Below are 25,194 nucleotides of genomic sequence, written 5' to 3' on the forward strand. Positions count from 1 at the left end.
AGGCGGAAAGACTCGTAGGTCTCCTCGGAGCGAGCCTCCAGCCGCGGGAGCCTCGCGGGGGCCTTTGCGGCTGGTCACTGGGAGAGACAGGGGCACTTTTCCCTCCCCAGCGGGCCCCGCGTCGGAAATCTACAAGACCCGGCTGCGGGTGGCTCCGTGACTTCAGAGTCACACTCCGTCACACGCAAGGAGTGGGTTGAAAATGAGTCCACAAGAAGAGGGTGTTAAAGAGAGACACAAACGCACAACTCATTTCTGAGAGCCTAACGGGGTTTCAACTCGGTGGAAGACTTCTTAGCTTCCGTCCCCCTCCTCCCCCTTCTGCAGCTGTTCTCCTTTTTTTAAAAAAAGAAGTCGGACTTTCTGCTGGGGTGTATTCTAATTTTAATCATCCACTGCAAAAGGGGAGGTTAACATAGAATTTCTGATTCTGACTTAATGACCCCTGGAATTAAATCTAATTCTATTAATGGAATGTAGCATCTTTCTTTGGGAAACCTGGTGCAAACACTAACATTGTTATTTTATCTTGTGTATTTTTGGTATTTTCTAATCAATCTTCCCAAGTGAGGACGCTATTGGGAAAGCACATCCATTCACTTCGGGGAGAAGGGCCCGACTCAGCTCCCTTTACACCCAGCGGCCCTGAAATGATCTTTGTCACAATTCAGCACCCAAGTTCAAAATCTGCAGTTGGCTCTTGCTATTTCTGAAATATTAATTTTTTTTTAAAAAAGATAACTTTTCTAACATACCCACGGGGAGACAATCAGCTGGTATCTCCACAGTGTCTAATCAGAAGATGGGTTTAAGATATGTGTGTGTTATCCTACATGTTAGTTTAGAAAACAAAATGATGCCTCTAATATCTACGAAGAATTTAATTAATTTGTTGAGTAGGTAGACTTTTCAGGATTGGGCTATAGGACTATGTATAAAAGAACTTTTAGTTTAGTCAAGTTCATGTTTGCACTGTCGGCAAGATGCCACTTTGCTTTCTTTTCACCTCACTTTCTCCACTTTCTTTTACCCACTAATCAAAAGGAATTTCATTTTAGTAATAATATTATTCACGTTCGTACTTTGTTACTCACCACTCCTGGTTCCTCTAATCTTTGAGGTCTGTAACTGTTGGTTTTCTTTTCCTGGGCTGCCTGGAAAACAATGGTTTGCAGTTCATCTGCTTTTAAAATCAATCACTAAGATAAAAATGACAATTATGGCCGGAAGTGAGGGTCAGAGGTGTTCAAAACTGTTGTTTATGGTGAAAAGAACAAGGCTTGTCCCCAGGATTGGAAATAATAATTACCCAGAAGAGGCGAATGGAAGAAACCCCTTTCTTTTCTGTGGTGAGAGCTAATTCTACATTGTAGTTTCAAAATTATATTTGCAAGAAATGCGGGATAAGGGGGTGGCAGTCAGATGTTATTATCCAGGAAAAAAAAAATGTTTGGAGGAGAGTTAACCTTGCACACTTTTCATTTGAGATGTTTTAATTTATTGTGCAATATACACATAGATAAATAAAGCTGTGATGGGCTTCCAGCCACACCGGCCGGCTCAGGTCTCCTTAAATTATGCTCAACCTCTTCAAAACATATATTTAAACAATAGAAATAAACTTCATTGGAGTCTGGCGACCAATTTGGAAGCCACTGGAAGGGAAGACAATAAGTCCTGATTACACGCGAGGATTCTCTATGATGTGATATCCCCTTTGCCAAGTCATTTTGCTGTTTTATTTATTTAATTTCTTTTTTTTTTTTTAACAAACTTTCATTCATTTATGGTCTTCCGCAACCTGCTAATTTAACACTGGAGCGCGTTATTGCAGTGTTAGGAGGAGAGAAAGAGAGAGAGAAAACAACAATACTGCAATGATCCAAATGATACAGTAGAATTATAGCAATTATAGTTCTACTTGTGGAAGAAAACCTTGCTGAGATCAGGCAAACAAACTGAAGCCTTGTGAGGATAACAAGCGTCGGGATTGACAGCCGGTGCTGGGAAGAGCCGGAGGGCACAAACAGAAATATTTGCCTCCCCCCCACCCCCCCTTAACTCCAACCAGTCCAGGTTAACCTCCTCAAATACTGCTTTCACAGTCTTATTCACTTCAGGCTATGCGTTTCATGCACAAATCGAGGTCTGTCCTCCTGGAAGTCTGTTAATAGGAGGAAATGTATCATAATCTGCTTGCCCCTCGCCTTCTCTGCCCGCTGCTTGCCCTGCACTCCCTACCCCTGCCTCAGTTCTCCCCACGGCTGCTGGGATCTGTCTGTGGACGGTGTTTGTTGATGCGTTTACCAAAGAAGCAGCCCGTGGAAAGGTCCAAAGGGACTGAGAACGTAGATTTGCAAAGAAGGCTCCTTGGCGTTCGCTATTCCTTCGGTCTTTGCCGTGTTGTCCGCCTGAGCCGGGGCGGGGTGGGGGTGGGGGTGGGGTCCACCGTCAGGGCTCGGCTGGGAGAGGTCTGTTGGGAAGCGGCGCTTTGGGAAGGGTCGCGAGGACTGCGGCCGAGCCCTCAAGGTACGGACGCATGGATGTGATTACTGTGTTAAGACAACTCCCCTGATTGTCAAACTTCACCACTTTCGGTTACCCGCCAGCAGCCAGGGGAAAGGGGCCAGGGGAGCAAAAACTAGAGAGAAAACAGCTCCCCCCCGCCGCCCCATCACCTCCAATCATCCGTCCAGGCGGCCCACCGAGGCATTTTCAAGCCTGGCTCCCAGCACAAAGCCAGGCGGGACGGTCACAGTCTCACGTCTGCCCTCGGGGGCTGCGGGGTGGGGGGAGGGAAGCGGTCCCCTCCCGAGGGCAAGAAGCAAGTGGGTGGGTGTCACCCCGAGCCCCTCGGTCGGAGCCCCCCATCTCCTGCCTCACCCATCCCCCACGTTTCCAGAGCGGAGAGGGAAACCTCGGCGCCCTGTAATCATCACCGCCTGGTTTCGTCTCCGTCGCCGGACGGCGGGACCCTGGGTGCGTCCAGGGTCGAGGCGTCCCCGTGCAGCCGTTACTCTGTAGCTGCTACTCCAGGCGCCCCCGGACGTGGAGGGAGCATGGGTAGGAGCTCGGGTGCGGAGTAACGAGGGACCCGACGCCGGCGTCAGTCCCGAGGCCCCGCAGACCCTGGCTGTCGGCGTTCTCGCAGCCGAGCCCGGCTCGCTCGCTCGGCTCTGCGCCACGGCCAGAGGGCGCCCCCTAGCGGGGGTTCGGGGCGGGCCGGGCCCTCCCGCCGCAGCCTCTGGGGATTGAAGTTGGCAGATCCCCGCGATCCCGCAGGAATGAATGAGGGAAGAAAACAAAAGCCTTGGAAAAATTTCCAAGTGTGCAATAAAAGACCCATCTGTACCTTTCTTCTCCAGCGCGTTTGTGGTTAATGTCCCCCCATGAGCGCGAGAAGGGAGATAATTGCTGGGTGGATTCTTGCTGGCGAACCTCAGGAAACACTGGCCCGAGAAGTGGAATAATTGAGGGTGGCGCGAAGGCAAGCGTGCAGAGGCTGCAACACCAGCCGGAAAGTGGAATCCGCTGTCCGTGGGGTGTTCATGGAGGCCTGGGCGCCTGCGACCTCACCCTCACGCCTCAGTCCTGACTGAGGGGTCATCTGAAGATGGGTACTCATATTTCTTTTCTTTGGAATAGGTCTCTGTGGCACCCCTACACTTCTGGCTCTGTGAAATCAGCCCCCCACTTCGTGATTCTAGAATACCCCACCTTCGAATTCTAGGATTCTCCCTTTTTTGACTTGATGATCCTCCACCTTCCACCTCTGTGATTCCTGACTCTGGCTCTAGTATCCCCCTACCTCGCACTTGATGACTGACTGCTTTGTGATTCCCCTAATCGGGCCACCGCCCTGCATCTCCCCAAGGAATCGGAATCTTTGCATCAGAAAATCGTCGAAGCCCAGATCCCAGCGCTCTCCACTACTCACAAATCCCCTACCCTTCTTGGTGTGACTAGAAATGGAGAAGAGAGGGAGCAGGGTTCTTGTCCAACTCTCTTTGACTGTTCTACGTGGAAAGGGTGACTTTTCTTGAAGCTCTTAGAACCTCTGGTTAGAAAATTACTGATGAAGCCTTTACAAAGATGAAAAATGCCCAATTCATATCGACTTGTTATTTCTTTTGCAATGAGTGTGTTAATCCTAACTCATCAATCACAAAAACACAAGTCGTGCTTTTCAAGACCTGAGTGTCTGCAGTCTCAAGTCCTCAGTCCTTCAGGATTTTCAAGTCATACTAAGGCCACCAAAACACATACTAGGTAAAGCCTAGAAAGGAAGAGTCCAGAAATTGGAGTGATGGCTTTACAGCCTCTTATTTTGCGATGTGTCTCGGTAATTGGGAAGTTCAACACGAGGCTTTCCCTGCCCATAAAAGGCTGGTATTTCAGAGTTAGGGGGAGCAGATGGAAGGGGTCCTGTGGGAAGGGAGGCGTGGGTGTCCCTTGTTTAATTAAGACTTGCATTGTGTTGAAGGGAGGAGGGAAGATGCCGAGGCTGAACAGCGCTCTGTTCTCTTCATCACAAAATAACCTGCGAGGAAGAAAAAAAAAAAAAGCCCACAAGTAAGACAGAGCCAGTGGTTCTGGAATAGATACTATTAGAACCGCAGTGCCTCTGGACTAAAGATATCTCATTTCCTGCCGCAGATCACTTACCCGATCAGAAAACACAAATAGCTGAACAGAAAGGGAGAAAATAGAGGAGGAGGACGAGGACGAGGAAGAAAGGCCCCTGGAATAAAAATAACTGCGCAGAAGGGCTTACATTCCACGCGCTGACAGGCGTCTCCTCCAAATCTGGGGCGGTCCCGTCCTCTCCCCAGAGGCCCCCCCTTCTGCCCCTCGAGTTTCCAGCCCACCCGGGATCGTTTCGAGGACACTCAGCGTCTTTGGGGGAAGGGGGAGGCTCCCGAGCTGAGAGGAGGGCGACGATGGAGGAGAACGGGGACCCTCAGGGCCCAGGGGCCTCTTGGGGAGGCAGAGGCAGGGCCGCGGGCACCGGCCTGGCCCCCGGACCTACCCCGCGCGGCGGCAGGGCCATCCGCAGGGCACCGCTAGGCTTCGGCGGCCTCGGTTTCCCCGTCGGGAATGAGGCGTCCCCACCCAGGGCTGGAGGAGCTGCTGGGGGCCCTGCGGGGGCCACCTGGACGCCCCACGTCGCGGCCTCTCCTCCCGGGATCCGGGGCCCGGGGGTGCAGAGCCGAAGCCGCGCCCCCGGTGACCCCCAGAGCGCCGAAACTCCGGGAGGAGTGGCCGGACCCGGGCGCCCGCCAGAGGGCGCGGCGGGAGGTGGCCGGCGCGGCGGGGAGCAGAGTCACCTACCCGCCCTGGGGAAGGACCGCCGCCGCGAGCGGAGAGTCGAGGCCGAAAAGCTGGCGGGAGGAGAGCTTGTGCATCCGCTCAGACACAAGTGCACCGAAAGTCAGCCGAGGCGGTTTTCCTTTGGGGATTCCATGAGACGATCCCAGAGAGATTTCTTTGCGTGGGAAATCGTGGGTTTCTCACACCCACCTGACATGTTGTGTCGCGTGCCTCTGAACTTCACATTTCTTCCCGTGTTCACACTTGGTGGCCCTTAGCACAGTTCCTGGCACCCGGGAGCAGCTTAGGACATCTTTCCTGAACCCGGGAACTGCTGTGGGAGTAGAAGGTATTTTACTAGGGCAAATGGCATTTGGCTGCTTTATTCTCCTGAGGGCGGGCCCCTTTTTGATCGAGGCCTCATTCTCTTTCCTCAGTCCTCACTTGACTACCCTTGGGGCCAAGTCGGTGTTTTTCACTCTCCCAGCCTAAGGTTTGCAAGGGACTACAGGAAATTAAAACCAATGTATTTTGCTCAGAGAATCTCAGAAAGGTTGGAGAAAAGAGATTGAAACCCACAGTTCAAGTAAAATTTAGACCTAGGAAAGATTTTTACTTATTTTTTTTCATGGATAATGGAGAGTTTGCGTTATCTGTCACTGTATGCTAAGTCACTTCAGTCGTGTCCGACTCTGTGCGACCCCATAGACGGCAGCCCACTAGGCTCCTCTGTCCCTGGGATTCTCCAGGCAAGAATACTGGAGTGGGTTGCCATTTCCTTCTCCAATGCATGAAAGTGAAAAGTGAAAATGAAGTCGCTCAGTCGTCCCCGACTCTTAGCGACACCAAGCACTGCAGCCTATCAGGCTCCTCCGTCCATGGGATTTTCCAGGCAAGAGTACTGGAGTGGGGTGCCATTGCCTTCTCCGATCTGTCACTGTATAGTCTCCCTAATAAATAGCTCCAAGTCTATAATCTGACAGGTGTAACAGTTCCCTTTTCTGAGAAACGAAGAGACCACCAACACTATCTTTTAAATAGTATAAATAGAAAGTGCGGTTGTTGACAATTTCCACACTAGAGAATCAATCCCAGGCCAGCTCCCTCCTTACTTGCTTTCTGTTACAGGCCTGGCTTTAGGAGTAGGGTGGTGTGTACCCCACACTGAGAGTTGTAAACAAACACTAAGCAAAAATCTCCAGAAAGGGCTTTTTACTCTTTGCCAACTGCAAAAGGGGCTGATCCTTAAAGAGAATGCCAGACCTTTCTTTCACCCACTTCCCTTTATCTCCTCCAGAAATATGGCCCACTTAGGTATTAGGCGTCACACAGTGGAGAGAAAAAAGGGAGAGGAGAAAGTTGTTCAAAGACGCTCATGTCTCTGTGAGGTGTCGCTTGTTTTGGGTACATGTTGAGTCGTTGTTTTCCTCCCCAGATGGGCCTTGATTTTGGAGGATTCACTGGCATTTGTTTGTCTACAGGCACCTTTCCCACAACTTTCAGCACCTTTCAAAGCATCCCATCTTCAGGGTTGGCTCCCACTGCAAAGAACGCAGAAAGATCTAACCTGGAAATGTTTCGTCAGAGACAGGAAGGGAAACTGGCCCAGCAAATTCCACCCATCTTCATCATGGACCAACCTTTGCCTGGTTCTCCTCACTTTCCTCCTCTCTTCTCCAGCTTTTGGGGTTGAAGCATTTTGATGTTATTTATATAAAGGAAACAACACCAGAGTAACCTTTTTATTGCATTCACTAAAGGGAGATTGAACTATAACTTTGAAAATTGTGACATTCCAATGAGAGCTATATTAAACTGCTTAACAACATTTTGAAGGCATCATTGGTATTGTCTGTAGTGTAAGTGAAACAAAGGTTTTCACAGCACATCGGGTTTAATACTAAAAAGCTCATATTTAAGACTTTAGCTATTAAATAGAAGAGAGGAGAAAGGGGGATGGTGAAGGAGTACATGGAGGAGAGAAGAAGGTCCTGAGAAGAACAGCCGATGTGTAGTGGGTGTTCACTATGTGTCGGACAGTGTCCCAAGAGCTTTTCACACATTAGGATTGAGTAATCCTAACGACAGCCCCTGGAGGGTGTTTCTGTTATAATCTCTCTCTGTTACAGATGAGGAAATTGAGGTACAGAAAGAGTGACCAGCTGGTCCTTGCTTTCCCCGCTGAAAGGCCTGCAGATTCTTCATTCCCGGGCAAAGTGGGATGGTTGGTTGCCCCAGACACTGGAGGGAGGAGTCTGTCCAAGGTCACAGAGCTGGAGCCAGGATGTGAGTCCGAGCAGTCAGACTCCATCCAGCAGCCCTTACATCTGTGAATCCTGCCCATTTTACAGATGAGTAACTTGAGGGTCAGAGAGGAGTGAACTGACCTGTCCACAATTAAACAGCTTGCAGGGGGTAAGCAGGAGATGATACCTGGGGACTTGTGAATGACATCTGTTCTCTATTCTTCACTACCTTCTATAAAAAGAGTTTTTGTAGAAAAGCAGGTAGCTTTGAAAAATATTAAAGATAGAAATGAGACCAAAAAAAGAGAGTATTCAAGGAAAAGATGTACATCAGATTCAGACACCTAGATCATCACTCCCTGGCAGTATTAGAACACATAAGAAAAGGAGGTCACTGATATTGCAAACACACTTTATAATGAAGGACAATTTAAAAATTGCAATAAACACACAAAGAAAATAATTACACGGAACACGGGGCCATCAGGCAGGGAACATTTGAACTCTCTAAAGCATTTGGTGTATGGTTCCCATCCCGTAATTGCTCAATCATGATGATGAGGGTTCTACCTCACACCAGTGTCAACTGACAATGCACCACCCCCATCCTCCCACCCCCCGCCAGCATTCAGTGTTTCCAAACAGCTTTGAGTGGGCCCTTTGGACAAAACTTTGAGAACCAATTAGACTCTCTGCCTGTAGTTTGTAAGCAGCTTGCGGAGCTGGGCATTGGCCAGGAAAGAATGCTGGCTCTCTTGGAACACAACACATTGTAAAAATGCAGCTTGACATCAATAAAAATAATCACTATTTGATGTATTTGTTATAATTATAGGTCATTGCTCGGCGAGGCTTTGCAGTTAACAAAGTTGTGATTTGGCCTCTGCCCCACTGGTGGGGGAGACAGCGAGGCCTCGGCACCTCTCAGAGTCCTGGCGGGCGTCCTGAATGCCATAAGCTTACGCACAACTTCAGGGAAGAAAACATTTTGGAAATGACGAGAAAACTGTGAGGGAGTTGCCACCATAAACAGCAAATGTGCTAAAGAGTGGAGACTTATGCAGAGCTAAAAGAGGGCAGGTGGAGCGCGTTCTCAGTTTGTTCGATGTGAAGAAAAACATTGGGCTGACTCCATTCTGGTTGTGCAGAGCTCAGCATGCCTTGCTGATTGTTGCTGTTTTATTTCACACAAGCACCCGGGGCTGTGTGAGGATCAGGGCTTGAAGAGCCAAAAGACTCAGAGAAAAAAGGTGAACAGCTGTGGTTCTTGTCAAATACAAAGCTTTAATCATTGTTTCATCCTTCCCTAATATTGGACATTTGTTATTTTAATTGTTTTTGCTTTTATTAATACAAATAACATTATAATGAAACCTTCTGAGCACCTAACCATCTTCTTGCATTATTTCCTTTAACTAATTTCCTGAGAATGGGATCACTGATCAAACTGTGAACATTTTAATGTCTGTTTCAAAACATTGCCAAAATTTTCTCTAACTAGTTAAACCAATTTACCCCACCAGTAGCAGTATACAAATTTATCAATTTTACTGCAGCCTCGCCAGCATTATGTATTACAGCTTTTTTTCCCCCCTCAAAACTTTTTTTACTTAAATAGCTATATACTTGAATCTAGTTCCAACTGCAGGCTGGTAATATTCCTCCCTAGCCCCAGCAGTTCTATCTCTAGCCCTTCTGAGTCATTTGAACTACCAGTAAGTGTCAAGGATAAATGAGAAGAAAGGTCATCCGGAGGCAATGTGCATCTACCAAGCGTGGGAAGGTTTTCGAGGACATCTGGGGAACAGAATGTACAGCGAGGAAGAACTTAGGCTCTGGAATCAGGGAGACCTGGCTTGGATTTCATTCCTTCTGCTTTCTGGCTGTGTGACCTTGGCCAACCTAATTAACCTCTCAAGACTCAGCTTCCTTACACAAAAAGCAGGAATGATAAAAGAATCTGCAGCATAGTGGTACACTGCAGATGCCAGATAGCTGCAGTGTAGATGCAGATGTAGATGCAATGTAGACAGCAGCTGCAGATGCTAGATAGAGATGCAGATGCTAGCTGATTTTGTGTGCTATACAGATCCTGAAGTGCATGTTATTTAACATATATTCTTGAATACTCAGTTATTTTTATGAACTATTGACTTGAGATTGGAATTGCTCCATTTAAAAATACATACAGATTAAACTTTATAGATATGGAAAAAAATGCTCTTTAAAAAGATCATTCCTCTTTATACTCCCTCAAATAGCATTGATAACACTGGGTATTTTTAATCTTTTAAAATATTATTAGTTTGATGAACAAAATCTAATAGCTTATTATTGGTTTTATGAACATTTCTTTCATTATTAGTGAGGCCAAGTCTTTTTTCATGTGACCACCGGCCAGTTGTATTTCCTCTCCTATGAACTGTCTGTTTTGGATTGCTTGTTAATGTTAGGCACAGATTATTTTACCAACATTTAGTGTTTTAAATGTTTACTAGGACTTTATGAAGAGCTGGCTTGAGGCTCATTGTAAGATTATCATTGGTCTTACTTTTTTGTTTTGTTTGTTTTCACGGTGTGGCTTGTGGAATCTTAGATTTCCAACCAGGACCCCTGCAGTAGGAGCACAGAGTCTTAGTACCTGGAGCACAAGGGAAGTCCCTTATTGATTTTACTCTGATTTCCTTTAGCTTCTCAGTATAATGACCAATGTTTCTTTTCATGAGTTTTATATAGCAGTGGTCCTCTCTTAGTTTGTTAGATGATTTGTCTTGTTTGTCTTAAAGAGACATGAGACAACGGCTGCTAATTGTCTCCAGATATCCATTCTTCTGGTGTTTTAGGCCACGCCATTAGAGAGAGATCACATGGAGAGGAGAGGCCATGAGACCATGATGAGAGTGAGGCGGTCCCAGCAATCTTAGTTGACTGCCATTGTGTGCAACCAGCAGCAGAACTGCCTAGCTGAGCCCATTCCACCCACAGACTCATGAGAGAGAACAAAATGGTTATTGCTATTTTTACTTATTTTTTGGTGGTTGTAATTTTAAGACACTAAGTTTTAGGGCAGTTTACTAGGGAGGGAAAGCACTCCATTTGTCCTTGAGTAACCAAACACTGATTTTTACCTTCACACATTGTAGTGCAGCTGAAAGACCACATTTCTTGGCCCCTCTTTCAGGGAAGAGCAGCCAGTTTGACTAAATTCTGGATGAGGACATGTTGAGTGGTGTTTCTAGGAAGTCACCGTAAAAGAAAGGGGGCACAGCTTTTTCTCTGTTCCTCAAACTTGCTGCCCAGACAGATGTGATGGCTGGAGCTCTAGCAGCCAATGGGAAGGGGGAAGGGAACCATTTTGGGGCTTGGTTTAGGAGTTGCATACATTGCTTCTTCTTATATCTCAATGCTCAGAACTTAGACATATCATCACACTTAGTTGCAAGGGAAGATTGGAACTATAATATTTATTCTGTACAGCTATGTGCCTGGCTAAAACTAGCGAGTTCTAGTATTATAGATTGAAGGTAAAAGTGAAAGTGAAGTCATTCTGTCGTATCCAACTCTTTGTGACCCCATGGTATGTAGCCTGCCAGGCTCCTCCATCCATGGGATTTTCCAAGGAAGAATACTGGAGTGAGTTGCCATTTCCTTCCCTAGTGGCTCAGATGGTAAAGCGTCTGCCTACAATACGGGAGACCTGGGTTCGATCCCTGGGTTGGGAAGATCCTCTGGAGAAGGAAATGGCAACCCACTCCAGTACTCTTGCTTGGAAAATCCCATGGATGGAGAAGCTTGGTAGGCTATGGTCCATGGGGTTGCAAAGAGTTGGACACGACTAAGTGACTTCATTTCACTTCACTTCTCTAGGGGATCGTCCCAACCCAGGGATCAAACTCGGGTGTCCTGCGCATTGAAGACAGACTCTTTACCGTCTGAGCCACCAGGGAATCCCTAAAGGGCTAGTATTTCCAAAGCACATAGTCCAGTGATGTCAGTTTACTCTGTGTTGCTCAGCACGAATGGTCCAAAGGACCTGCGGAACTCAAGTGGGTGGCAAGGTTTCTGACAGGAAGGGCCCTCAGGACACCAGCGTGTCAGGAGGACAGTAGCTGAAAGGGTTGCTTCTTCAAAATGTGCATGGTGTCAAAGGCATGAAGGGCTCTGGCTCTAAAGCATGTGAGGCCGCTATGGTGGCTAAAAACTAGTGCAGAGCTCTGGGCAGGAGAATTTCTAGAATGGCTCATGGTTCCCCAGCACACAGAGAGGCTGGGGGATAGAATGACCTGCGGAACCCACGCGTGGAGTCAGGTTGGAGACCGGAAGCCCCTCCGGGACACCAGGGTGCTGCGGAAGAACAGTCACCAAAAGGCATTTGTCTTCCACAGCACCCTGGGGGCCTAAAAGTGGAAGGTGCTTAGTTTTCCCATCTGCCGCAAGCTGGGGTTCTGAAGGATCTGTGGATTTTAGGGCAGCTGGCGGTCAGAGGGCCCTCTAATTGGTTCCCCAGTACTCATCAATGGGTAGCCGGAAGGGAATTGGATGGACCTGCAAGAGGGAAGGACGGTGGCCGAGAAGGTTCCCACCTCCTCAGCATACGAGCATGTTGTTAGCAGGAAGAGCTCTTGGTTCCACTCTGAGGCAGGCCTGTAAGGTGGCCAGAAGGCAGTATGTGTCCACAGCATGTTTGCCGGCTGAAGCCGGGTTTAGCCCTCAGTGCTTGTCTTATGCACTTGGGCACACTGTGGGTAAAATGAACAGCAGAACTCTAGTGGATGGTCCTGTCTGTGACCGCGACGGTCCTTTCAATCCATGCAGAGAAGGGTGGTAGCCGAGAGGTTTCTCACTTCCACAAAGCACAAGTGGTCTGAGGCCAGAAGAACTCTGGGCTCCCCACGGACCCAGAGCCATAAAATGGCTATAAGGGCCTTGCTTTTCCACAGCACACAAGCCAGCCTAAGGCCAGTGGGTCCTCTCCCACAGCGCGCAGCGGTTAAGATCACACTGCCCAGTCTCAGCCGCCCACCACTGTCGGTGAGTGTCTCCTCTGAGCTGCATGTTCTGGGCTCTCAACCTAAAACAAGGTGTCAAATTTAGATATCCAAACGTCTAGGCAGAGAATGTCCAGGTCGATTTTGTTTTTAAAGCCTCGAGGGCTTGTCCAAAGAGGCGAGTGTTTCCTTGTTAAAGTGTGTTCTCCGTTTTTCCTCCATACACTGTGGCTCAAAGTAAATAAGACAAAATTGGTCTTTAGCTTCATAGATACTGCAATCTGTTGCAGAGACACGAAACGGTGACTACACAGATAACTAATTAGTTTACTCACTGTATGTATTGTCCGAGACAAGTACTTTGTGCTATGAACATAAACCGCAGGGGGACCTGACCACAGTATTGTGAGGGTCAGGGCAGACTTTCTTGATGAAGCGAGAGACTTGAGACCTAGCAGGAGCTATCAGCCACGTGATCTTCATCAGTGGTGCTTAATCTTTAGAGTGCGTCGCTAAACCCAGGGCGTTTGAGAAACACCCGGGACTGGGCCTTAGCCCAGGGTTATGCTCATCTCCCAAGACAGTGAAGAGGGTAGAGGCGGATAGTAAGTGTCGGGAGAGAGAAGAGTTAGTCAGAGGGCCTTGCAGTGGGAAAGAATGCTGCATCCTAAAAAACTAAGGAGAAAGCCAGTGAAGTTGTAGAGGAGAATGTTCAGGGTAAATGGTACTGAAAGAATTTAGAAGGTCAGCCCATAAAGGATTTGGAGGTTCTCGTTAAGGATGCAAGATAATGGGAAGCCACTGAGAAATTTTAATCAGGGTAATGGATTGGGAGGGTGCAGAGTATACATGTGGGAAGACCCATTAGGAAATGACTGCACAGTTTAGGATGGAAATGATGGTGGTATGATCCATGGTGGATTAAGTGAAGATGGAAGCATTAGAAACATACTTTGGAAGTAAGTCAATAGAACTTCATGATTATTGAATGTAGAGTTTGAAGGATACAGTGGTGTCTTATATGTCTCAGAGATCTACCTTGAAATATTTTTTTTCCTGAGATAAACCACACTGGTGGTCAGATTTGGGAGAAAGAGCAGTTTTGGAGATGCTGCATATGAGATGCCCTTGTTTGTATCATTCAATTGGAGATGTTGGGCAGGCCACTGGATACGTGGCCCTGGACCACAGAGGACATATATGTTTAAGGGTAACACAGAGGACATGTGATGTGTATGTCTGGACCTTAGTGGACATACAGATGTGTGGTCTGGGCCTCAGGACACTCAGGCGTATGGAGCTGGGCATCAGAAAATGTCCAAATGAATATTGTTAGTGTGCAGAGAGATGGTCCCTGAAGCTGTCGTAGGTGTGTGGAACCAAGATTGCAAACTCCAGTGCCTAGAGGGGCCAGACAGGTAACACATGAGGATGCAAGGCAGATGCATATTTTGAGTCAGTGACTGGGACTGTCTACTCTAGCCGTATATTGCCATATGAGAATTACATGGATTTTCAGTTGAGACCAGGAATCTGGATTCTACCACAAAATGTCTTTGTTTTACATGCTGCCTCTATTTAAAAAGTTGATCAGGGCCAAATAAAACACATGCATTAGAAGTGGTTCACCTCTGTCATTTGAAGGGAAGAGTGTCTCCCACCAAGCTGTGAGGAATCCTGTTGAACGCAGAAATTCAAGAGTCTGGTAGAGAAGGATGTGCAGTGACCAGAGGGGTTGAACCAGGAGGGCGTGATGTCCGGAAAGCCAAGGCAGGAGGACATGGAGTCTTCAGTGCTCGGTGGTGACCTAGGTCCTGGTGCCTGTAGGATGGATGTAAAGAAACTACTAGTGAGATATGATTTAGGAAGTGCCCATGGTGGAAAACATTTGTGTGGCAATGCATTTCTCTTTAATCTAAAGGACAGAGCTTCAAGACTTTAACAACTTGTCTGAATTCACCATCCTGAATAAAGGCTCATAAACACCATCCTGAGTCCCTTTCCTTCTACTGTCCAAACCTCACTGACTTTATAACTTAAAAAGTCTTGTTTTAATGTAACGAACAGATCTTGTTTTAGTCTGTGGATCTTGATTTGATCCAGAGAGATAAGAAATTCAGTTCTTGTAAAAAAGTCATAAAAAACTGTAGGGTTTGTTTCCAAGTCCTCCTTTTGCTAGCAAAGTAAGCTTGAGTAGAAACTTAGAATAACAAGCTGAAAGATGTTTCAAAGAGTGTCAGTACAGTGTTCCTGAAAGTACCTTTGTGAGGCCAAACAAACTGAAGTATCAGAGTCGGGAGCAGAGAAAGGTTGATTGCAGGGCTGAGCAAGAAGAACAGGAGGTTGGTGTTCAAAAATGTGGACTTTTATGGTTTTCAGGGAGAAAACTTTTATGGTTTTCAGTTCTAGGTTCAGGTCTAGAGTGTCAGGTCTAGGTTTCTATTACAGTTTACTAGAAATAGCACCTCTAGAGTAGGAGGCACATCAATGATCTGTGTCTTAGCTGCTCACACTATAGGGGTCTGGCATGGACCAAGAAGAAAAAGTCAAAGTACTTGAAAGTGATTTTAAAATGTTAGTGTCAAAATGAAATGTTGATACAAAGTATCAGTATAGTGTTCCTGAACGCGCCTTTGTGAGGCCAAACAAACTGAAGTATCAGAGTCGGGAGCAGAGAAAGGTTGATTGCAGGGCTGAGCAAGAAGAACAGGAAGTTGGTGTTCAAAAACGTGAACTTTTATGGTTTTCAGGGAGAAGTTTTCAAAGGCAAAATTTAGGGTGAGGGCTGAAGAGCCTGTGACTTTGTTCTCATTGGTGGGTGACGAGGTAATAGGGCGGTGCTCCAGGAATCCTGTGCTCAGCCTGAAGTTACCATCCCCCAGCTGGGTGGGGCCTTGGTTCCTGCAGGAGAACTCAGATATTGGCGAGTCTGTTCCTGGAGGAGGAGCCAGGACGGTGCCCCATCCTGCTGCTCCACTGTTTCTTGGCTGGCCCCTCCCTTGTCTCCACATCCTCTCCTGTCCCTGATTAGAAACTGTTTGAGGCTGTCCTTTGGAACTCAGGGAAGGTCTTGGAGGCTGAAGTCTTTTTCCTACAAACAAGAGAAGGGGGACACGGAAAGGCTTTTGTATCCCACAGGGTCCTGCTCAGTTTCAATACTATGGTTTATCAATGTGAAGTTGAACTTCTGCTTTAGAAATTGAGAAGGACCCTCCGTATAGACATCCATGAATTATGTTACTCAATACTTGCTTATGTATGCTACTGATGGGAAATAGCTTAAATGGACTATATAATTTATCATCCAAGCCAGGACACTTTGAATTGTGAAAAGAGGTGCAATTAATAGTTCTCCAGGCAGCAGCTAGCACTGTCCCGGGTGCAATGGGATTCATGATCGCCCCAGGCATATGTAAAATGTCCCTGGGAATATCATTGTTTTGTCACCTGGTGTGGTAACATCAGATCTGTGTATGCCAAACGCTTTCTTTCCCCCTTAAAAACTCATTCACTTGGATATGCTATAAGGACACCTCAGTTTCACAAACTGGACTCCTGAGCTAAGAAAAAGGACAGGAAATATTAAGCACAAAATTTCTAAAAGGCATTTAGAAATTCAACAGAAGGATTTGCTTCCATCTAGCATTTTTAACCTTAATGAGGTAGTTCAGTTTTTAACTCTTAGACAATACTGTGCTGGGTGAAGAGAAGAATTAGATAAGTCTTGACTGAGAGGAAAGAAAAATATTACATAATGGAATTAGCACGCTCAAGATGGTAGGTTCAGTAGCGTCATATCCCAGGCAAACTGATGTACAATGCATTTATATCCTCATGCAAGTAGATGAGATACAATGGTATGCACAGAATCTGAATGTTTTAAATGATTCATTTGGAGCCTGGCTCTAGCCCTAGCTAGCCCCTTTAGGCCCCAGTGATCTGGGGATTGGAACGTGGGCTTAACAGGACAAGAATCTGCATATGTTTTCACTCTGTGAGTTTTCATCTTCTAAGTTTGGGTGGGTTTCATACCTTTGTTAGAAGTCTTGCTGGAATGTGATTGAATCCCGGTGGCAGCTGGTGTACTAGGCGAAGACACTGCTAAAGAGGGACATTTCTCCGTAATCAGGTAAGTAGGCAAGCTGGCCTTTGTTCTCTGCAGTCTGAAGTGCTCTCGGCTCTGCAGCATCGCTCATGAAAAGCCGCCCATCTGAAGGGACAAAGAGATCTTTATTTCTCTTCCACAGTGCACAGAGAAAAGGTAGAAAGAGAACTGGAGTGTGGATTTATTTCTTTGGGAGTCTGTGCGCTCCGTTTGAGCAAAGGAAATGCTAATGGAAGTTGGGTTCCCGCTTGGTTTCCTGTCTCACGTTATTGCAGTTGTTATATTATGATTTTGTGATGGGTCTGGGTGAAGAAGCGCAGCCTCCCTCTCAGTGGCCTGGGAGAGAGGAGGGGTCCGTGCTCCCCTCCCCCAGCTAGAAGGAATGCCCCCCTGGCTAGAAGGAATGTGCCCTGAACCAGCTGGGCCAGGGGTTCCTCAATTTGAAGAGAGAGATCACTGAGGACATAACACTGTGATTAAAGCGTTCAGCCTTTGAGTTGGTGGAAAGAAAGTTGCCATGTAAATATTAATTTTCAGGACCACAGTTCTCTGTTGTTCTGTGTGTAGGAGTGACCCTGCTGAAGTCAGTGGGGATATCTTGAGCACATTCAGGTAATAACTTTGGGATTGGCAAAATATTGCTAGTATTCGTTAGAGGCACCATCACCGTTTTATGTCAATTTATTGCGACTCCATGGACTGCAGCTTATCAGGCTCCTCCGTCCATGGGATTTTCCAGGCAAGAGTGCTGGAGTGGATTGCCATTTCCTTCTCCAAGTTTATTAAGCAAATAACACTAATTCTTGTTTCATTCTGGTATTTCAAAAGTTTTTCTAACTGCCCTGAGATCATGATAATGGCTGTATTCAGAGCAGTAGCATTTTTCGGTCGCTTTGTTATGGGTCCTTCCTGCATGGTGGTGGTTACACCAAATGGTGGAGAACTGTTCGCTACTACGTGTCCAATTTGAAATTGGCTTAAAGGCTCTAAATTCATACTGGGAAAAACAAAATGCATTGGAACTTTGTTCACTTTGACGAGGGCAATTTTATGTTAGTCTTTTGGTCTGATTTTGACTTAAGAATGTTTCACCTCAAATACCTGTAGCAATTGAAGGAAGCTCCTGGAACACTTGATCAAAGAAAGATGATGAACATCCATTGGCAAAGCCGTATCTGAGGTGGGGAGTAGGGCAGGGCATCCCAGAGCCAGAGCTTCCTGTTTAGTCATTCACGCCAGCATTTCCTGTACAGTGTTCAGTCGTTTGACAGGTGGGCATTGGACACATCCCTTAAATTGAGCAGTTTCTAGCTTCTGGAAATGCAAGAGTGAAACTTGGGAGAATCCTGTTCAATGCAGGATTGTCAGTTAAAACGTGTCTCCTTCCTAACCCAGCCCTTGGTAGTGCTTTGGGGCTCTGAGCAGGGAGCAACAGTTTAGGGGAAACACAGGAAGGTTTAAAGTCTTTTGTCCTTCAGCTAGGATGTCTTTTTCTTTTGAATTTTAAGCACAGAATATTCAGCACAACACTAGCAAGAATCTAACTGGATTTTGAGCTGGACGTATTTCTTCCAGATAGCGTTTATCTTTGCTCTTATGTGCATAAGGTTGGAGTTAACCTTGGCGATGTTCAGTTCAGTTCCTGGGGCTTCCAGTTCCTCTTGCCTTCTTTGGAAACCATTTCCTGGTGCTCTAATTCTGTATCTTGCCAAGTAGCAAAAGCGTGGAGAAAAACCCCGGAAGTAGCTTGTGGTGAAGTTGCAAGTTTTTTGGCTCTTCTCCAAACACTCGTGAGCTTCATTTGTGTTCACATGTAAGAAAAGCCAACCCAGATCTCCTAATAATGCTTTATTTAGTGCTTAAACTTTAATTGCAGGGTATAAATGATACCATTAGGAACCGATATCAATACTAATGCCACCTATATTATTATTTACTCGGCTGAAAACTAAGCTTGTTGAAATATATTTATTAACACCGCACCCTAGAACTACACATTTAAAGCTTCATTCTGTGGCTGTTTGTGAATGCTCAGTGTACTGCAGTGTTGGGGCTTCCGAGCTTGGGATAAATTCATTATGAAAATGGAGTGATGAAGTGTGTTAGGGGCTTTATTTCTCAGGTAACAAACACATGGCTTATTCAGAGGAGTAAGCACCCCTCGTGGGATTTTAGCCTCTTTAGCCAACGAAGAGTTAAATCCAGCATTTATGATGTATAAACTTTGCTCCTTAGCATTAAAATGTACCTTATTCATTCCTTAGATTTCTCTTTGAACCATGGCTATTGTTTGTCACTAACAGCTAGCTTTTGTGAAGTTAATAAATGTGCATAATAAGGACATAAAGGTATGGAGAAGTAATACTGTAATCCTTTTGTTTGGATAATCAGTCTAATGTATGCAAATTAAACCTTATTAGTACTAGGGTTTTGTGTCTGCTTATCAAAATGTGCCATTTTCATGAAAATTGGAAGTCCATTATATAAAGTTATTATTAACAATCATTTAGGAATTATATACGGTATGCAAATTAAAGTTGATTACAACTAATTAAGGGCTTTCTTTGTTATTTGACCTTGTCTGCTTTTTATGTAAATATGTTTCTTTTGGTCTGGCATATTTTTAGACTCAGAAAAGTATATTAAGACAAGTTACATTATGTATTTTTTAATATATCTTTGTGTTGCCATTGTCTGTGCCCCTCATTTTGCAGAGGCACACGATATGTAGAGCCATGCATCTTGCAGTTTGGGGATGGGCCTGTAGGTGAGTAGAATTCCAGAAATAGAAAGCAATCAAATTTCCCAGTCTCTTCAATAAGTTTAATGGAATATGAGCACAAATCCAGTATAACATATAAACAGTCTTCATGCCAGAATGCCCTTCTTTTCCACTATTTATTGACTACAGTGAGTCTTGGGTTGCAGATTTCCAAGTGGAGCTAAGTAATAAATGATCATTACTCGCTTACAAGGTGCCCCGCAAAACCTACTTGTTATCTGTGAAAGCATTCAGCTAAAGATAAGTGGCTTCACCACAGAGGATGTAACAGGTCCAGTACCAGTGGCCTTTAGGAAGAACAGTGTGCTCTCTGAAGACAGGGGAAGAATTTTCTCAGAGGGCAAAGAGGGAACATTGGAAATAAGACTTTTTAGCACTCACTAGGTTATACTTTTCCTTCAGTGTAATCGTTCTAGTTGTTTTCTATGAACAAAGAAGTTTGATACAGTGTCTGGAGCAAAGGATCCTGGGCACAAGATTTAAGTGCATGATAGAAAAGACCTGTTAATATTGTTGTGTTTGTCTTAAAGTATATGGGTAGGAAAAGGAATGGGGCAGATAAGCAGCTCAAGTACCTAGATATTTAAAAGAAGTAAACTATTTAAGACTCTTTAAAAGACCAACTAAGAGCCAAATCACTGTTGAATTAATGCAAAATTTGAATATTTTATTTTTTTGCTTTGAACACTAACAGTTTAATCTTTGAAAAATTTCATTTGAACTCTTATTGGGCTTCAAAGGGATTGAAAACATAATTGAAGAATAATATACAAATAGAAAATTGTGTATATCCTACATGAACAGCTTCTTAAGTTTTCGCAAACTTGAGACTCTGATGTCATCAGGACCCAGATCAAGGAAAAATTATATCAACAGTACTCCTGTAGCTCCCACCTTTTCCATAAATCAGGTGACAGTACATGTATGGATATGTTTCTGGCCTCTCTTGGGGATAGTTGACATCTCTATAATGAGTCCTTCAATCTATGAACATGGTATGTCTTCTATAAAGGGAAGCTTTATGATTTGACAGCTACCCTGGAAAATATAGGAAACAAGAAGAGACTAAGTTCAAACATTTCTCTGGGATTTTAAAGGTCCCTGCACAGAGGAATGTCCTACTTCACCACATTATCTAGGAAAGATGTGGATCTACTGCTGGCCTTCATGAAGTGGATAGGCTTGCACACGGTACCTCCTAGCCACCATACACTTTCATTATCCTCATGGCAGCCGTTTGGCATCTTCCTCCTTTTCACAGGGCACTGGCCAGGATTCTTGCCACTTTTGTTCTGCTGAGAGTTTTTCATAAAACACAGACCATGGTGCTGTGGGTAGCCTTCCACTTTAGGTGCATGGCTCTTAGTGAACATTTTCTTTTCTGTTAAAGAGAAGCAAAATTTGTCCTTCTCAGTGTCAAAATGTGCCATGCTAAAATGTATAAACCACAACTCAGTTTTTATGCTTCTAGAGTCAAAGAGTTTCTTATAGTTCCAGACTTTTTTCTTCCCCCTCTGCAAGATGTTGAACTTTGGAATTCCTGTTTCCACAGGGGAAAAAAGCCCTCATTTGCATCATGGTTTAGTAGGTACAAACAGAAAAAACGATCTCACGATACTGGCATCACAGATAATACACGCTGTGTCTGAATTGTACCATAATAAAGGTGCTGCCATGGGTGCAGCTTTCTGCCTTCTAAGAAGATCCTTTGCTCTTGTAGGAGTTGCTGGGTGTGCCTGGAGAAGCTCCAAAAAGGTTAATAAGTGCCTGTGAAAGCAAGAGAGGGAAGATTGAAAGAGAACCCAGGAAATTCTCACAATGGTGCACGGAAAAGGAGGCAAATGCCAAATCGCTAGTCAGCCTTCAGAACAATGAAGAGTAACAGAAACACACAGAGCTGGGCGGGTGACGCCCACCGCTGTCAGGTGACTGGCTGTGTAATCCCTACTTCCTTTCCCACGTGCTGACTGCTTCCCAGCCTGGGAATGGGAGAAAGGGATGCCAAACACTCCTCACCTGGTCCTGGGCGAATGGGAAAAATGGCCTGGGCTGACCAAGAACTGTTAAGAGCCCCAAAGAACAGGGTCCCTAAAGTCACCATTTTGCTTTAGAAGGTTTATTATTTTACATTTCTCAAAATAACATGGTAAAATTAGAGGCAACACAAACAAGATTCAAGCTATGTGAGTCTTTTAATTCAGGCAGAATTTAATGTGTAATTAAGATTAATTATACCATAATGGAATTGTAGACACATGATTATTGCATCATCTTCCTTGCAGACAGGCTTCTCAGATTGAGGAGCACGCTGAGAGGCAGAGGCGAAGGAATCAGACTGCGTTTTGCAGGATGCGTTAGTTAACCAGGTCCTTGTGGAGGTTAATTTTTGCCAGTGCTCATTTAAGAAGTGTTTGAAAGTATGCCCACATGTAATGGCTTTAAAGAAAAAAAAAATCCTGCTTTTTAGTTTGGAGAAAATATCACCCTTGAAATATCTTCATTAGAAGCTGAAAAGCAGTGGTGTGTGCTGTTCTCAAGTTTAGGATATAAACTAAGTGTTGGTGTTTGTGAGTTGTGTGTGAAGTGTCTGGACTGCGTGTGAAAGTAAGAGGAATTTACTTCTCAATTATAAATTCAAAATATGGGAGGGAATCTGGAAATGATTTAGAATAGGCCATTGTCTAAATCAGAGGGGAAGATGGGCTAAGCCTGCACTTGGAAATTCTGAGTCTCTTAGAAAAAGAAATCCAATGAAGGAAGTTCCATGATATACTATAGTATATTATTTAAATATATAAAATATAAAACAAGTTTGAATCAATGATTCAGCTTGCATAATTAGACCTAGAAAGAATTTTCTTAGCTTCTCTTTCCTTGGCTGTGATTTCAACACTAAAAGGAAATATTTCTCAATTATGAGTAAATTTTATTCCCTTTAATTGTGTAATTAATTAACTCTACACTTTTATTATGGAGCTTTTCAGACATATTCAGACCCTTTTAAGAGAAAAAAGGACCGTTAGTGGACTGTAGTGTTATTTTTGTTATACGCTATCATAACATGAGTTATTTGTTGCTGTTCAGTCACTCAGTCATGTCCAACTCTTTGCAACCCCATGGACTGCTGCATGCCAGGCTTCCCTGTCCTTCACCATTTCCTGGAGCTTGCTCAAACTCATGTCCACTGAGTTGGTGATGTCATCCAACTATCTCATCCTCTGCTGTCCCCTTCTCCTCCTGCCTTCAGTCTTTCCCAGCACCAGGGTCTTTTCTAATGAGTCAGCTATTCGCATCAGGTGGCCAAAGTATTGGAGCATCAGCTTCAGCATTAGTCCTTCCAGTGAATATTCAGGACTAATTTCCTTTGGGATGGACTGGTTGGATCTCCTTGCAGCCCAAGGGACTCTCAAGAGTCTTCTTGAACACCACAGTTCAAAAGCATCAATTTTTTGGCACTCAGCTTTCTTCACAGTCCAACTCTCACATCTATACATGACCACGGGAAAAACCATAGTGTTGACTAGACGGACCTTTGTTGGCAAAGTAATGTCTCTGCTTTTTAATATGCTGTCTAGGTTGGTCATAACTTTCCTTCCAAGGAGGAAGCATCTTTTAATTTCATGGCTGCAATCACCATCTGCAGTTATTTTGGAGCCCCCAAAAATAAAGTCTGCCACTGTTTCCAGTGTTTCCCCATCTATTTGCCATGAAGTGATGGGACCGGATGCCATGATCTTCATTTTTTGAATGTTGAGTTTTAAGCCAGCTTTTTCACTCTCCTCTTTCGCCTTCATCAAGAGGTTCTTTAGTTCCTCTACTTTCTGCCATAAGGTTGGTGTCATCTGCATATCTGAGGTTATTGTTATTTCTGCTGGCATTCTTGACTCCAGCTTGTGCTTCACTCAGCCCAGCATTTCTTCTCATGTACTTTGCATATAATTTAAATAAGCAGGGTGACAATATACAGCCTTCCCAATTTTGAACCAGTCCATTTTTTCATGTCCAGTTCTAACTGTTGCTTCTTGACCTGCATATAGGTTTTGCAGAAGGCAGATAAGGTGGTCTGGTATTCCCATTTCTTTTCTTTTTTTAAATTAATTTAGTTGTATTCCCATTTCTTAGAGAATTTTCCAGTTTGTTGTTTTCCACACAAAGCCTTTAGTGTAGTCAATGAAGCAGAAGTAGATGTTTTTCTGGAATTCTCTTGCTTTTTCGATGATCCAACAGATGTTGGCAATTTGATCTCTGGTTCCTCTGCCTTTTCTAAATCCAACTTGAACATCTGGGAGTTTTCGGTTCACATACTGTTAAATCCCGACTTGGAGAATTTTGAGGATTACTTTACTAGTGTGTGAGATTGTGAGTGCAATTGTGCGGTAGTTTGAGCATTCTTTTGCATTGCCCATCTTTGGGATTGGAATGAAAACTGACCTTTTCCAGTCCTGTGACCACTGCTGAGTTTTCCAAATTTGCTGGCATATTGAGTGCAGCACTTTCACAGCATCATCTTTTAGGGTTTAAAATAGCTCAGCTGAAATTCCATAACCTCCACTAGCTTTGTTCGTAGTGATTTTCCTAAGGCCCATTTGATCTTGCACTCCAGGATGTCTGGCTCTAGGTGAGTGATCACACCATCGTGATTATCTGGGTCATGAAGATCTTTTTTTTTTCCCATGAAGATCTTTTTTTGTATAGTTCTTCTGTGTATTCTTGCCACCTCTTCTTAATATCTTCTGCTTCTGTTAGGTCCATACTGTTTCTGTCCTCTGTTGTGCCCATCCGAGTTATAGCTCCTGCTTTTTGCTCTTATACACACATAAAGCCAAATCATGCAATATATATGAAACACTAGCAAAGTGTGTGAACAACGTTTACATTATCAATATTAACTTAAAGGACGATGTTGCCTTTCTGAAGCTGATTTTTAAGCCTACCTATATTCTTTTTTCACTAGGTCAGAATTAAAGCAGTCTTATTCTGGTCAAAATGATTATACATTCATTTTAAGACTGTTGCTGCTAAGTCACTTCAGTCGTGTCTGACTCTGTGTGACCCCATAGATGGCAGCCCACCAGGCTCCCCCATCCCTGGGATTCTCCAGGCAAGAACACTGGAGTGGGTTGCCATTTCCTCCTCCAATGCATGAAAGTGAAAAGTGAAAGGGAAGTCGCTCAGTCATGTCCAACTCTTTGCGACCCCATGGACTGCAGCCTACCAGGGTCCTCCGTCCATGGGATTTGCCAGGCAAGAGTACGAGTGGGGTGCCATTGCCTTCTCCTCATTTGAAGACTAGCACACTGAAATAAGATAATAGCCTTCCATTATAAGGCACACCATTCAGGTACCCAGGACATCAGTTAAGCTGATCATGTAAATAAAGGATCAGCAAAATTTTTTCCACAAAGGACCTGATCATAAATATTTTAAGCTTTGAGGGCCATACAGTCTTTCACAACTATTCACCAACTGCCATTGAATCGTAAAATTGGCCATAGACACTTGTAAGTGAATGGGCGTGGCTGTGTTCCAATGCAACTTTATTTACAAAAATGGGTTCCTGTCCTTTATTGTGCCCATTTGAGTTATAATTCCTGCTTTTTGCTCTTATACAAGCATAAAGCATAAAGCCAAAAAATGGGTAGAGAGTAGATTTGGCTATAGGATATAGTTTGCCAAGCCCTGATCTAAATGAAAATACAGGGTTAAAAATCCTGGGAGATATCTTTATTGACCCAACTAAAAATAATTCACAATCTGAAAGTT

Source organism: Bubalus bubalis, chromosome X (genome assembly GCF_019923935.1).
Source record: "Bubalus bubalis isolate 160015118507 breed Murrah chromosome X, NDDB_SH_1, whole genome shotgun sequence".
In the NCBI taxonomy this organism is placed as follows: Eukaryota; Metazoa; Chordata; class Mammalia; order Artiodactyla; family Bovidae; genus Bubalus; species Bubalus bubalis.